The sequence below is a fragment of the Danio rerio genome, chromosome 1 (genome assembly GCF_052040795.2).
Source record: "Danio rerio strain M-AB ecotype USA chromosome 1, GRCz13ab, whole genome shotgun sequence".
Lineage (NCBI taxonomy): Eukaryota > Metazoa > Chordata > Actinopteri > Cypriniformes > Danionidae > Danio > Danio rerio.
Window position 1 is genome coordinate 6308196 of NC_141021.1, and position 12965 is coordinate 6321160.

Genomic DNA, 12965 nt, shown 5'->3' on the forward strand with positions numbered 1-12965 from the left:
GTCAGGAACTACCCATTAACCATCGAAGACAATGCAAAGCAACCAATCAAAGTATGTTTGTTTATATACTGCGAAGCAGAATTATGCAAAACGCATTACAGGGAGCCACAGCAAAAGAAAATTACACCGGCAACACAAAACGGCAGTCCGTTTAATTAAGACCTGCGTCTGGAATTTCAAAGAGCTCCATTGTTTGCGGTCTTTCTTCGATTCTTTACAGTCATTTCGAGCATTTAAAACTGACTGTAGATGTTTGAAAACTTTGATCAATGAGCCGTTCTGTTGGTTTACACAAATGAGACGCTACCAGACAAATAATTCCGTGTGAGCGCTTTAGAGAGAAAATGTTTAACAATCTTCGACTTGTCACAAACGTTCCATGATGATGAACGCATAATGTTAATATACTTTTGTTCCTTGTTACCGAATTGAAATAATTTGGTCTCATTTCCAGAAATTATGTTTGCAAAGCACATAGGGGGTCGCCAGCCGAGTGTGAAACTCACAGAGACTGAGCTGATTGAGCTGAGAGGATTCGTCTCACTGTTGCTGAATTACAAATGAATGTTGAATAAAAAATGTATTTGTTGGATTAAAATGTCCACGCGCGCACTCACACACGCACACACACACACACACACACACACACACACACACACACACACACACACACACACATTAATCTTCTTTGTGAATTCCTAGGGGTTCTAATTTCGCACTCTACAAAACAGCTAGAAGACGACCGCATAAACATCTTTATTTTATTATTCACTGTGATTTAGTGTACTTTGAGAGAGGCCCTTTGCAGTTTCTCTTTCATTTGCAAAACATAAAAGAGAAAACAATGTGCATTTGATATTAGAGAAACTAAATTTCCTGGAAAAAGATATTGTTAGGGAGAGATTTCATTAGATGTTCATGTTAGTTGCATGTATTGTCACATTTATTTGAACTGGTGAGCTCAATTGAGTAAAATACATGGACAAAAATATTTTTATTGAATTTAAGTTGCTTGGATTAGACTTTTTAACATTGAAATGTTCAAGAAGCATTTTTGGTCACATAGAGTTTCATTCATGTTCCTTATTTAGTGACAGTAGTGTTGGAATATTCAATCAATTCCATGCATGTTCAAGAAAAAAAGTCAGGAGAGGTTTTTCTTCAGTGTCAAAAATCGTAACAATTTATTGGATGCAATTGAATAATTCGATTCACAGAATTCTGTTATCCTCAATGCAACGCAAAAATTACATTGGGGAGGTGCGCGACCACTTTCTTTTTCCTGACTCCAACTTACAGTTGAAGTCAGAATTATTAGCCCCCTTTTGATTTTATTTATTTATTTTTTTATATTTTCCAAATGATGTTTAACAGAGCAAAGAAATTTTCATAGTATGTCTGATAATATTTTTTCTTCTGGAGAAAGTCTTATTTGTTTTATTTCGGCTAGAATAAAAGCAGTTATTAATTTTTTAAAACCATTTTTAGGACAAAATTATTAGCCCTTTGAGCTAATTTTTTTTTTCGATAATCTACAGAACAAACCATAGTTATACAATACTTGCCTAATTACCCTAACCTGCCTAGTTCACCTTATTAACTTAGTTAAGCCTTTAAATGTCACTTTAAGCTGTATAGAAGTGTCTTGAAAAATATCAAGTAAAATATTATTTACTGTCATCATGTCAAAGATAAAATAAATCTGTTAAGTTTTTAAAACTATTATGCTTAGAAATGTGCTGAAACAATCTTCCCTCCATTAAACATAAATTGGTGAAAAAAATAAAAAGGGATGCTAATAATTCAGGGGGGCTAATAATTCTGACTTCAACTTATATGGGCAGCTAATATTTACAGGTGGAGTTTAGTCGAATTCGTCATTTGTCAATCATTGTTCAGTCTTCCATTGGCCGCACCCCAGACATACTTCCTCTTTTTCTACGAATTCTCTGAACACAGAGGACAAAAAGTTTTATGCTTTTATTGTTGTGCAGTTTTAAGACCTTTCTTCCAACAGGAAGTTTCTGCAGAGCTGAATTTAATTTTGGACCGGCATTTATGTACTTCTGCAAAAATGCTAATTAGTATGCACAGTGTCTCACACACAACAGTAGACATTCAGTTAATATATGACCCCTACATGACCAATACAAATAATGGTTTGATTCAAAGAAAAAGAGACAAAAATAATAATAAAATCGATTCCTATGTTCTAACAGTAGTCAACACGAGCAATAGTACTACAGTTATTGCATTAATTAAAATGAATGAACAATGTCCTTTAGATTTTTACTATATTTATTAATCTTTTATCAGTCATGACGTTCAATAAATAATGTTTCTTGCTTAGCATCTGAAAGGGACGGAGACCCAGAAGGGACATGATGGTGGTGGAAAAAAAAAGAGTGGGAGAAAAAAAAAAAGTGATTGGAAAATATATGTTCATTCATTTTCTTGTCGGCTTAGTCCCTTTATTATTCCGGGGTCGCCACAGCGGAATGAACCGCCAACTTATCCAGCAAGTTTTTACGCAGCGGATATTGGAAAATATTTTTTATTATGATTAATTTTTGTGTTCCTTTGCAAAGATGTTTTTCCTCAAATACTTCCTGTTCACTTCATACATGTCAACCCTCCTGTTTTTGCCGGGATTGTCCCGTATTTTAACATTCTATCCCTCTATCAGCCTATCATTAAATATTTTCTCATATTTCTCAGGTATTTTTAATCTTGAAAGTTTGCTGAAAATAATTTTAAAAATGTCTGCATTCACTTTCTTTCCATTAAAGCTGTGAGTCGATCATCACCCTTCATATGCAACCTCTGAAACAGAGAATGCATGTATACGGACACGCTCCGTAAGATAAACTGATCCCAGATCAGCTTCTGCACTCGCCATTTAAAGTGCTAGACAAGCAAAAAATAGTGTAAATAAGTCAAAATTAGGTGAATTTTTTTTAAAACAAGCAAAGTGAGGCTGTTGTTGTGTCGAGTTTGAAGTAATTAATCAGAAAACAGGAGAAAGTGCATGACTTCGATCATTTTAATATAGCATATTAATAATGAAATCCAAAAATTATATTATAATATTGAGAGTTAATTTAATTCTCGCGGCCCACCTGCAGGATCGCTGAGGCCCACAAGTTGAGAATCCCTGCCTTAACATATTGACAGATTATTTTGCCTGTTTTAACCACTTAAACTCTGCGAACCCGGTACCGTGACATCATCAACTTTCGCTTTCAAATTTAAAGGGCTAGCATTGCACCAGACCCCCGTAAGTGGTGTCGTTTGAAAGTGTAGAATCTATATTTTATGCACATATGCATCACTTTGATTTTTATTCTACAGTATAAAAGTTATTTACTCTTAAATACACAGTATTTTGGATACCCAAGCTAGGTATTTTACATTGGTTCATTTTCATATTTTTTTATATGACACATGTACAAGTTATAGCTCAAATGAAAGCTCTTGCCGGTGCTCATGCAGTTCTAGTATTCTTTTTACTGAATTATATTCAAATATCAAACAGTTGTTTAATGAATTGTGGTGTTTCCATGGCGCAGAAATTTAAACAATACATTCATGATCAATAAGCAGCCCCAGATAGCACAGACAGCTGTCATCTCTTACCTTATGCTGTGCGCTTCAGGGCCTTTTCTCCTCTGTTTTTGAGGTGATGTGCATAAGTAATCCTTTTATATGTCTGACGTGGTCCAAACACAGTGAATTATGTTTGATCAAACAAAAGAATAGTGAAATATGTAAACAAGGATCGGTCTCTGTGGCTTGTATAGCACCTCTCATCAGTTGGAATGCAATAACTTTTGTATAGATTAGGGTAGAGACCTTTTTCTTTTTTCCTATGATTACAGACATGTCCAGGAACCACCAAAATTAATTACAGCACGCTAGACCACACAGAACCTAAAAGGTACACTTTCAAATTTGAGTTTATAAAAAAAAAAATACAAAAAGCTCCTCTTTTTTAGGTGTTTATTATAACACAGACAACATATACAGTTATTTTAAACACTTTCAATAGTGCTTTATGAAAATTCAAAGGGTTTTCTTTAAAATGATACCAAATTTTTTGCATTTACACCTCTTTATGTGGATTTGGGAAGCTTTTTAAATTTGGGTAGGCAAAATCCAGGCGGAAATCCCCAAATAGCAGCAGAGTTTAAGTGGTTAAGGAAAAACTCACTTAATTTTGACTTATTATTTCTGAAAACAAGACACTTTTTTTTGATTGTCTGGAAAATTCTTCATGATTTAAGAGTTTGTGTATATCGGGACTAAAATCAGACAAAGAATCCAAAGTGTTTTTGTTGTATAGTCTTAACAACTATTATTAAGCATCAAATTAAGAGCCAAAAGTCTCAGTCAGTGGTCTTTTAATAGCAAGAATCGTACCTTAAAATAAATGTTACCCTCTTATTACACCCCAGAGTGATAATAAGCCTGTCATTTCACACACTAGCACATAAACACCTTTGTCTCTGATTTAATGAAGTTTTCTTCACTGCGTGTGTTGTTCCTCACCTCTCGCTCCACACTTTGGCATTCAGTCCGGCTTCCCTGCGCGTCGTGTCAGAAAGAGGCAGTGCATCTTTCACAATGAAGGCCACAGTGTGTGCGTGCGTTTCCGGTTACTTGGCGTGGGAGGCATGGCTCGTAAAGGACATGGGATGTTGATGAAACGAGCTGTGATCTGCAGGAACCCCTACGGTGGTTTCGTGTCGCCACGAGCAAAGAAACAGCATCCAAACTGCTGCTTATTTATGTACGAGCAGAGGATCTACAGTCATCCATACATGTAGCTTTGCATCTGTTGCTCGCCACCTACAGAGAGACAGATGTTTTTCTCTTTTTTTTTCGTCTCCACTTTCGGTCTAGCTTCCCTCCCACTGCTTCTGTCTTTCATTCTCAGTCTTTCATGCCTTTCCATGTCTGTTGTTTGTGTTTGCCTGTCATTTTAAGATGGATATCTTCATTCTCTTTCAGTTCTAGTCTTGATGTGCGTCTCGCGTATAGACGTTTGATGAAAGGCAAATTCAGTCTGTTCTGTGGTTTTAATCTTGAGGAGAAACACGCAGTCTGATGTGGGAGGAGACATGCAAATGAGCATCCACAATTAGTTTTGTTTGTTTACATGTTGTACAACAGGATTAGACACATAAATAAAAAAGGCATAAAATAATGCACTGAAGAAATGTATTTATTTAAAATTTGACAGGAAGATAACTGATTTATTTTATCTTTGCCATGATGACAGTAAATAATATTTGACTAGATATTTTTTCAAGACACTTAAGCTTAAAGTGATATTTAATATGGAATCAGATTAGTCTCAAAAGAAATTCACGCAAAAGACACAATGTACACACGCGTAGCCAAATTCACGTGCATAAAATCAAATTCACGTGCGTAAAATATTTATTTATGTTCACAAAAAATTTTCACGTGCACAAAATAAAAATACATTTTCATAAAATATGTTTCACAAATGCAAAACACGATTTGCAAATTTATAAGAGTGTACAAAAAGTTTTGAATGTTTAAAACTTGCGAGTTCATCCTGAATGGGAATGTGCAAATCCTCTTTCACGTACGACTCCCCCTGGATACGTGTGTGTGTAATTTTGAGACTTTCCTGCCAGAGTCAGGGCAAGTCGTACCTTTCAGCCAATCAGATGAGAGCTGTAGTCAATGACACCAACTCTGCGCTTCATTTGCGCAGACTGTTTCTCTCCAGCATGGCGAACAGAGAAAGCAGCAGACCGCTAGACCACAGTGAAACTGAATGATCATTTCGCCGGAATGATAATACATCATTCTGCAGGCTACATTCTGCTCATGAGGCTGCGAGAAAATAAATAAGAAGAGCGGAGCTGCGGCAAAATAATGGATAAAAAGAGTGAGGCTATGGTCAAATAATTAAATAAATGAAAAAAGTGCAACTGCGACTGCTGCTTTCTCTGTTCGCCATGCTGGAGAGAATCAGTCTGCGCAAATGAAGCGCAGAGTTGGTGTCATTGACTACAGCTCTCATCTGATTGGCTGAAAGGTACGACTTGCCCTGACTCTGGCAGAAAATTGGTGAAATTGCCCTGACTCTTTCAAAATTACACGCAAGTTTTAAACATTCAAAACTTTTTGTACACTCCTATAAATTAGCAAATCGTGTTTTGCATTTGTGAAACGTATTTTATGAAAATGTATTTTTATTTTGTGCACGTGAAAATTTTTTGTGAATATAAATAAATATTTTACGCACGTGAATTTGATTTTATGCACGTGAATTTGGCTACGCATGTGTACATCGTGTCTTTTGCGTGAATTATTATAGAGTCTAATCTGTCTCCATATTTAAAGACTTAACTAAGTTAATTAGGTTAAGGTTAGGCTAATTAGGCAAGTTATTGTATGATGATGGTTTGTTTTGTAGACTATCGAAAAAATATAGCTTGAAGGGGCTAATAATATTGACCTTAAAATGTTTTTTTATTTTTTTTTTATTTAGACACACACACACACACGTTTGTTTATATGAAAAGTGGGGACATTACATAGGTTTCCATTCATTTTATACTGTATATTATATTGCCCTCACCCCACCCTACCCCTAACCCCAACCATCACAGGAGACTCTTTACTTTACAGCTTTACTCTCTGATTAAACTCATTCTGTAGGATTTATAAGCATTTTGAGAAACGAGGACGTCGCCAATGTCCTCATATTTCTCCTCCTTTTTGTAATACCTGTGTCATACCCATGGCTTTATACAGATTTGTGTCCTGATATGTCACAAAAACACACACACAAACACACACACACGCACACACACGCACACACACACACACATACATACTATTTAATCATATTCCCACCACTGAACAAAAAATGGTTTACTGGCTTTTTATTTTGGAATTGTTTTATACAAACTCGTTATTTCTCAGAATTCTGACTAATATGTATTTGTGATTTTTTTTTTTTATCTCAAAATTCTGGCTTTATAACTCAGAGTTGAGGTTTTCTTTATCTCATATATTGAATGTTATACTGTAACTTGAAATAACGACTTTATTTCTCAGAATTATGACTTAAAATCACACAATTGCAACTATTTCTCAATGTTGATTTTATAACTTGCGACTTTTTATCAGAATTCTGACTTTATAACTTTCATTTCTCCAATTTTTAAATTAATAACTCAGAATTATAACTTTTAATCTCTGAATTTTGACCTTAAATCACACATTTGTGATTATTTCTGAGAATTAAGATTTTATAACTCAGAAATATGACTTTTAATTTCTGAATTTGACTTTATATCAAACAATTGTAACTTTTTATCTTAGAATTCTTAATTTATAACTCAAAATTGCTAATTTACTTCTCAGAATTCTGACTTTATATCTCATAATTGGGACATTTTCTCAGAATTATGACTTTATAACTCAAAATTTTGAATTAATATCACACAATTGGGACATTTTCTCAGAATTATGACTTTATAACTCTAAATTCTGAATTTATATTACACAATTGGGACATTTTCTCAGAATTATGACTTTATAACTACAAATTCTGAATTTATATTACACAATTGGGACATTTTTTCAGAATTTTCACTTTATATCTCATAATTCTGAATTAATTTCACACAATTGGGAAAATTTCTCAGAATTTTGACTTTATATCTCATAATTGGGACATTTTCTCAGAATTATGACTTTATAACTCCAAATTCTGAATTAATATCACACAATTGGGACATTTTCTCAGAATTATGACCTTATATCTCATAATTCTGAATTAATATCAAACAATTGGGAAAATTTCTCAGAATTTTGACTTTATAACTCATAATTGGGACATTTTCTCAGAATTATGACTTTATAACTCCAAATTCTGAATTAATATCACACAATTGGGACATTTTCTCAGAATTATGACTTTATAACTCTAAATTCTGAATTAATATCACACAATTGGGACATTTTCTCTGAATTATGACCTTATATCTCATAATTCTGAATTAATATCAAACAATTGGGAAAATTTCTCAGAATTTTGACTTTATATCTCATAATTGGGACATTTTCCCAGAATTATGACTTTATAACTCCAAATTCTGAATTAATATCACACAATTGTGACAATTTCTTAGAATTTTGACTTTATAACTTAAAATTCTGACTTTATATCACAAGTTGCAACTTTATTTCTCAGAATTAATTTTCTTTTTCTTTTCAGAATTGTAAGTTTATATCTTCCAAGTCTAACTTAACTTGCATCTTCGAATTTACATCTCACATATTTGAAATGAGTAAAATCTAGATTTTGTGTAATGCAATTATGAGATTTCTAAAAAGTTGCAAGAACCTGAAAAACCATCAAATTCAATAGGGGTACTATCTTTTTCACATGACTGTCGCTAGTTGATTACGCAAGCTTCAGAAGGAAACTCTAGCGCCCCCTTGAGCACTGAATACTTATGCAAGAAAGTGCAAGAATAGGGTTGCATATAAAAGCTCTGTCAGAAAATCTAGAAAGATCAGTCCTGCATCTACAAAAGAGAAGGATCTGAAGAGTTCAAGGGATGAATTCAAACGCTTCAGATCACTCTGAAAAGCTGGTAGAAGAAACAAAAAATACCCAAGGCTACACGCAACAAAAAAGAAAAACCACAAGCCATTACTGCTAGTCTGCCATACAAGCCAGTTTTTACACCTTTAAAAGAAGCTCTCTCTAAATAACATGGAGAAAACTGTCTAAGAATAGCAGATGAAAGGCCGACTGTGTGTGGTTCATCATGGCATGGATTCGTTCGTCAAAATAAAACTCAACATTGATGGAATATTGTCATTAATATGATGCGAGTGTAAAAGCTTTAAAGATGGAAGCAGAACGTTCTTCGTTAATGCATTTTAAAGGATTTAACTTGAAACATTTAAGACATAAAAGCAGAGGAATAGGATTACGAGATGGGAAATAATGAAATAAACTGGGATTAAACAGCTCAGTGAACACAGGCCAGCATTAGGAGATCTCTGATATCAAACAGCTATGCTTCATTTAAGAAGGAACTCTGATGTTCTCCTTTAGAGCAATAAAACAACACAACTAAGAAATTGTTTGGCATGCAACTCTGGTAGATAATATTGTCATGAATATATTGCAGCTCTCATCATTTTGTGATGGATGGGAATTTAATGAGGACTGTTGGAGTTTATATTAAGAGTTTTATTACAGTCTTTGTCGGATAGATGTATGTTAAGGTTAATCTCTCTATTTTTAATTGTGTTATTTGTTTTTTTGATTTTAGTTCACTTGTAATATATAGACTTGGTAATTATAGTACTTAAGCTTATTTTATTTTAACTTGTTTTAGTTTAGTGAGTTTCCAAAGCAAACTTTTTTATTTTATTTTAAATAATTGTATTTATTATTATTATTATAATTATAATAATAATAATAATAATTATTATTATTATTATTATTATTATTAATATTATGTTTTAATAATGCATTATATTTATAATTCACAGTGTTTCCAAACCAGTTTTATTTTATTTTTTATTTTTTTTATTTTATTTTAATAATGCTTTATATTTATAATGCAGTTTTTTTAAACTCAAAACACCTTTTATTTTAATTAATTTATTTTACTTTATTTTAGTTTAGTGTGTTTCCAAAGTTAGTTATTTTTTTATTATTTTTTATTGTATTTTATTTTAATACAATTTTTTTTATAAAACACTTTCTAAACATCAAAGTACTTTTTATTTTAATTGTTTTATATTTACTTATTTTAGTTTAGTACGTTTACACAGCTGTTTTTTTTTTCTTTTTTTTGTTATTTGTTTTAATGCCTTATATTTATAATGCACTTTTCTTAAACTCAAAGCACCTTTTATTTTAAATATTTTATTTTAACTTAATTTAGTTTAAAAAGCATTTTTGCTGTTTTATTAGGTTTAATTTTAATAATACATTTTGTTTATAATCCTCTTTTCCGTAAACTCAAACCACTTTTATTTTAGCTTATTTCATTTAACTAATAAAAATAACAGTTAATTTTTGTCATTAATAGAAACAATAAAGAAATTGTAATGGAATCTTTGTGTATTATGATATGATACAAGTGGCCATATTCATATTTAGTGATTGCGCTTTCCAGAATCCTCTATCTGTGCTATTTTAAACCCGAGCTTGTGCACTGACTGATGCTTTATATGGATATTTTTAAATTGTCCCCCATGTCAATACAAACGACGTCTGACTGAGGCCATCGCTGATTACTAAAAATTATTTCCAATTGCTGTGTGTACTCCAGTAATATGATTTGCTCCCATGTCTATCCTCAATAAATCCAATCCATGGCAGTTTTTAAGATCTATAGCTCAATCAGAGGCCATTTGAGCGCTGCCCTATAATAGCAAGAGCTATTTTAGGCAATTGGCAAACGTTTAGAGAAATTGTTGAGATCAGACCCTCACAGAATCACACATCCAGAACTAAGATATCCCAAAACTTTCACTTCTGCACTCTTTGTGAACTGATTACTTTGAGTTTACTTTTTACATTTTACCCTTCATGTTTTCTCATCACATTCAATGGCTCATAATCACTTAAGATTCTGGTTTCTAAAAGAATCTTTAAAATCAATGCATTATTTTCTCAGATTTCTTATGTAGTTTTAATCTTTCTGTCTCATTACCATCTACTCTATACGCATATAGTTCCTCCGAACCACTAGCGGGAGGTCTTGCTCTTAAATGTGACATAATTGCAAGAGCTGTTTATTAGGATTATGTGTTTGTTTAATTTTGGCTTAAAAGCACTTTGAAATTAATTTAAAAATGAATGCATTCCCTTCCTCTCCATAAAACTATGTGCTGTCATGCTTTATTCATTATTTTTTTAATCCCAATGTTGTGTTATGCGTTATAGTATTAGTAGTAATTGTAATCATTGTAGTTGTCGTAGTAGGGGTATTGGCGGTGATGGTGGTGTGCTTTGAAAGTCGCCATAAAATGGAAGTTAAAATTATCATTTTTTTCTGCTATTGTGATGTGCATCCCTTTGAAAAAAAAAATATAGGATGATGCATGATTTTGTTCCATGGGAACAGACTGGATTGTTGAAAGCATTGTTAACAAAATAAAGGAAGATTGATGAATAGATTAATTTGGACCAGAAACGAGACACACCCTAATAGCCCTGCCCTAAAGCACTGATAACCCCGTCCTAAATGATTGATAGCCCTGCCCTAAATAACTAATAGCCCCACTCTAAAGCACTGATTGCCCCATCCTAAAAGATTGATAACCCACCCTAAAGGAATGATAGCCTCACCCTAAAGCATTGATTAGCCCATCTAAAAAGATTAATAGCCCCGCCCTTAAGGGCTGATAGCCCCATCCTAAAGCATTGATTGCCCCATCCTAAAGAATAGATAGCCCTGCCCTAAAGGACTGATATCCCCGCCCTAAATGACTGATAGCCCCACCCTAAAGCACTGATTGCCCCAGAATAGATAGCTCTGCCCTAAAGGACTGATAGCCCCGCCCTAAATGACTGATAGTCCCACCCTAAAGCACTGATTGCCCCATCCTAAAGAATAGATAGCCCTGCCCTAAAGGACTGATAGCCCCACCCTAAATGACTGATAGCCCCACCCGAAAGCACTGATTGCCCCATCCTAAAGAATAGATAGCCCTGCCCTAAAGGACTGATAGCCCTGCCCTAAATGACTGATAGTCCCACCCTAAAGCACTGATTGCCCCAGAATAGATAGCCCTGCCCTAAAGGACTGATAGCCCCGCCCTAAATGACTGATAGCCCCACCCGAAAGCACTGATTGCCCCATCCTAAAGAATGGATAGCCCTGCCTTAAAGGACTGATAGCCTCACCCTAAAGCACTGATTGCCCCATCCTAGAGAATAGATAGCCCTGCCCTAAAGGACTGATAGCCCCGCCCTAAATGACTGATAGCCCCACCCTAAAGCACTGATTGCCCCAGAATAGATAGCCCTGCCCTAAAGGACTGATAGCCCCGCCCTAAATGACTGATAGCCCCACCCTAAAGCACTGATTGCCCCAGAATAGATAGCCGCGCCCTAAATGACTGATAGCCCCACCCGAAAGCACTGATTGCCCCATCCTAAAGAATGGATAGCCCTGCCCTCAAGAACTGATAGCCCCGCACTATAGGACTGATAGCCTCACCCTAAAGCACTGATTGCCCCATCCTAATGAATGGATAGCCCTGCCCTAAAGGACTAATAGCCCCGCCCTAAAGGACTGATAGCCTCACCCTAAAGCACTGATTGCCCCATCCTAATGAATGGATAGCCCTGCCCTAAAGGACTAATAGCCCCGCCCTAAAGGACTGATAGCCTCACCCTAAAGCACTGATTGCCCCATCCTAAAAAATAGATAGCCCTGCCCTAAAGGACTGATAGCCCCACCCTAAAGGACAGATTGCTCCATCCTAAAGGATAGACAGCCCTTCCCTAAAGGACTGACAGCCCTGCTCTAAAGCACTGATAGCCCCGCCCTAAATGATTAATAGCTCCGCCCTAAAGAAATTTTATGTCACCAGGAAATCATTTCTTCTTGTTCTCAAAGTTCAATTCATTGTAATCAAGCTTTTATGATTAATAGTTTTTTTCCCCTGCATAAATCAGTGGGTGGAGCCAAACAGACAGTGATGTAGAAGTAGATGTTGATCTTATTCTGTGGAGGCGGGGTTTAGACACTCTTTTACATAATAAAGAGGCACAATTGCAGCCTGTCCTTTGACAGACTGGCCTTAATATATGTTTTGAAACTTTTGAGTTTGGATGTTTTTTATAGTGCAGTGGCTTCATATATACATCGAAAAATCAAGGGATCATGCCTCTTTAAAAATTGTAAGCAAGATAGGTCATAATTTTTGTCTGTGGC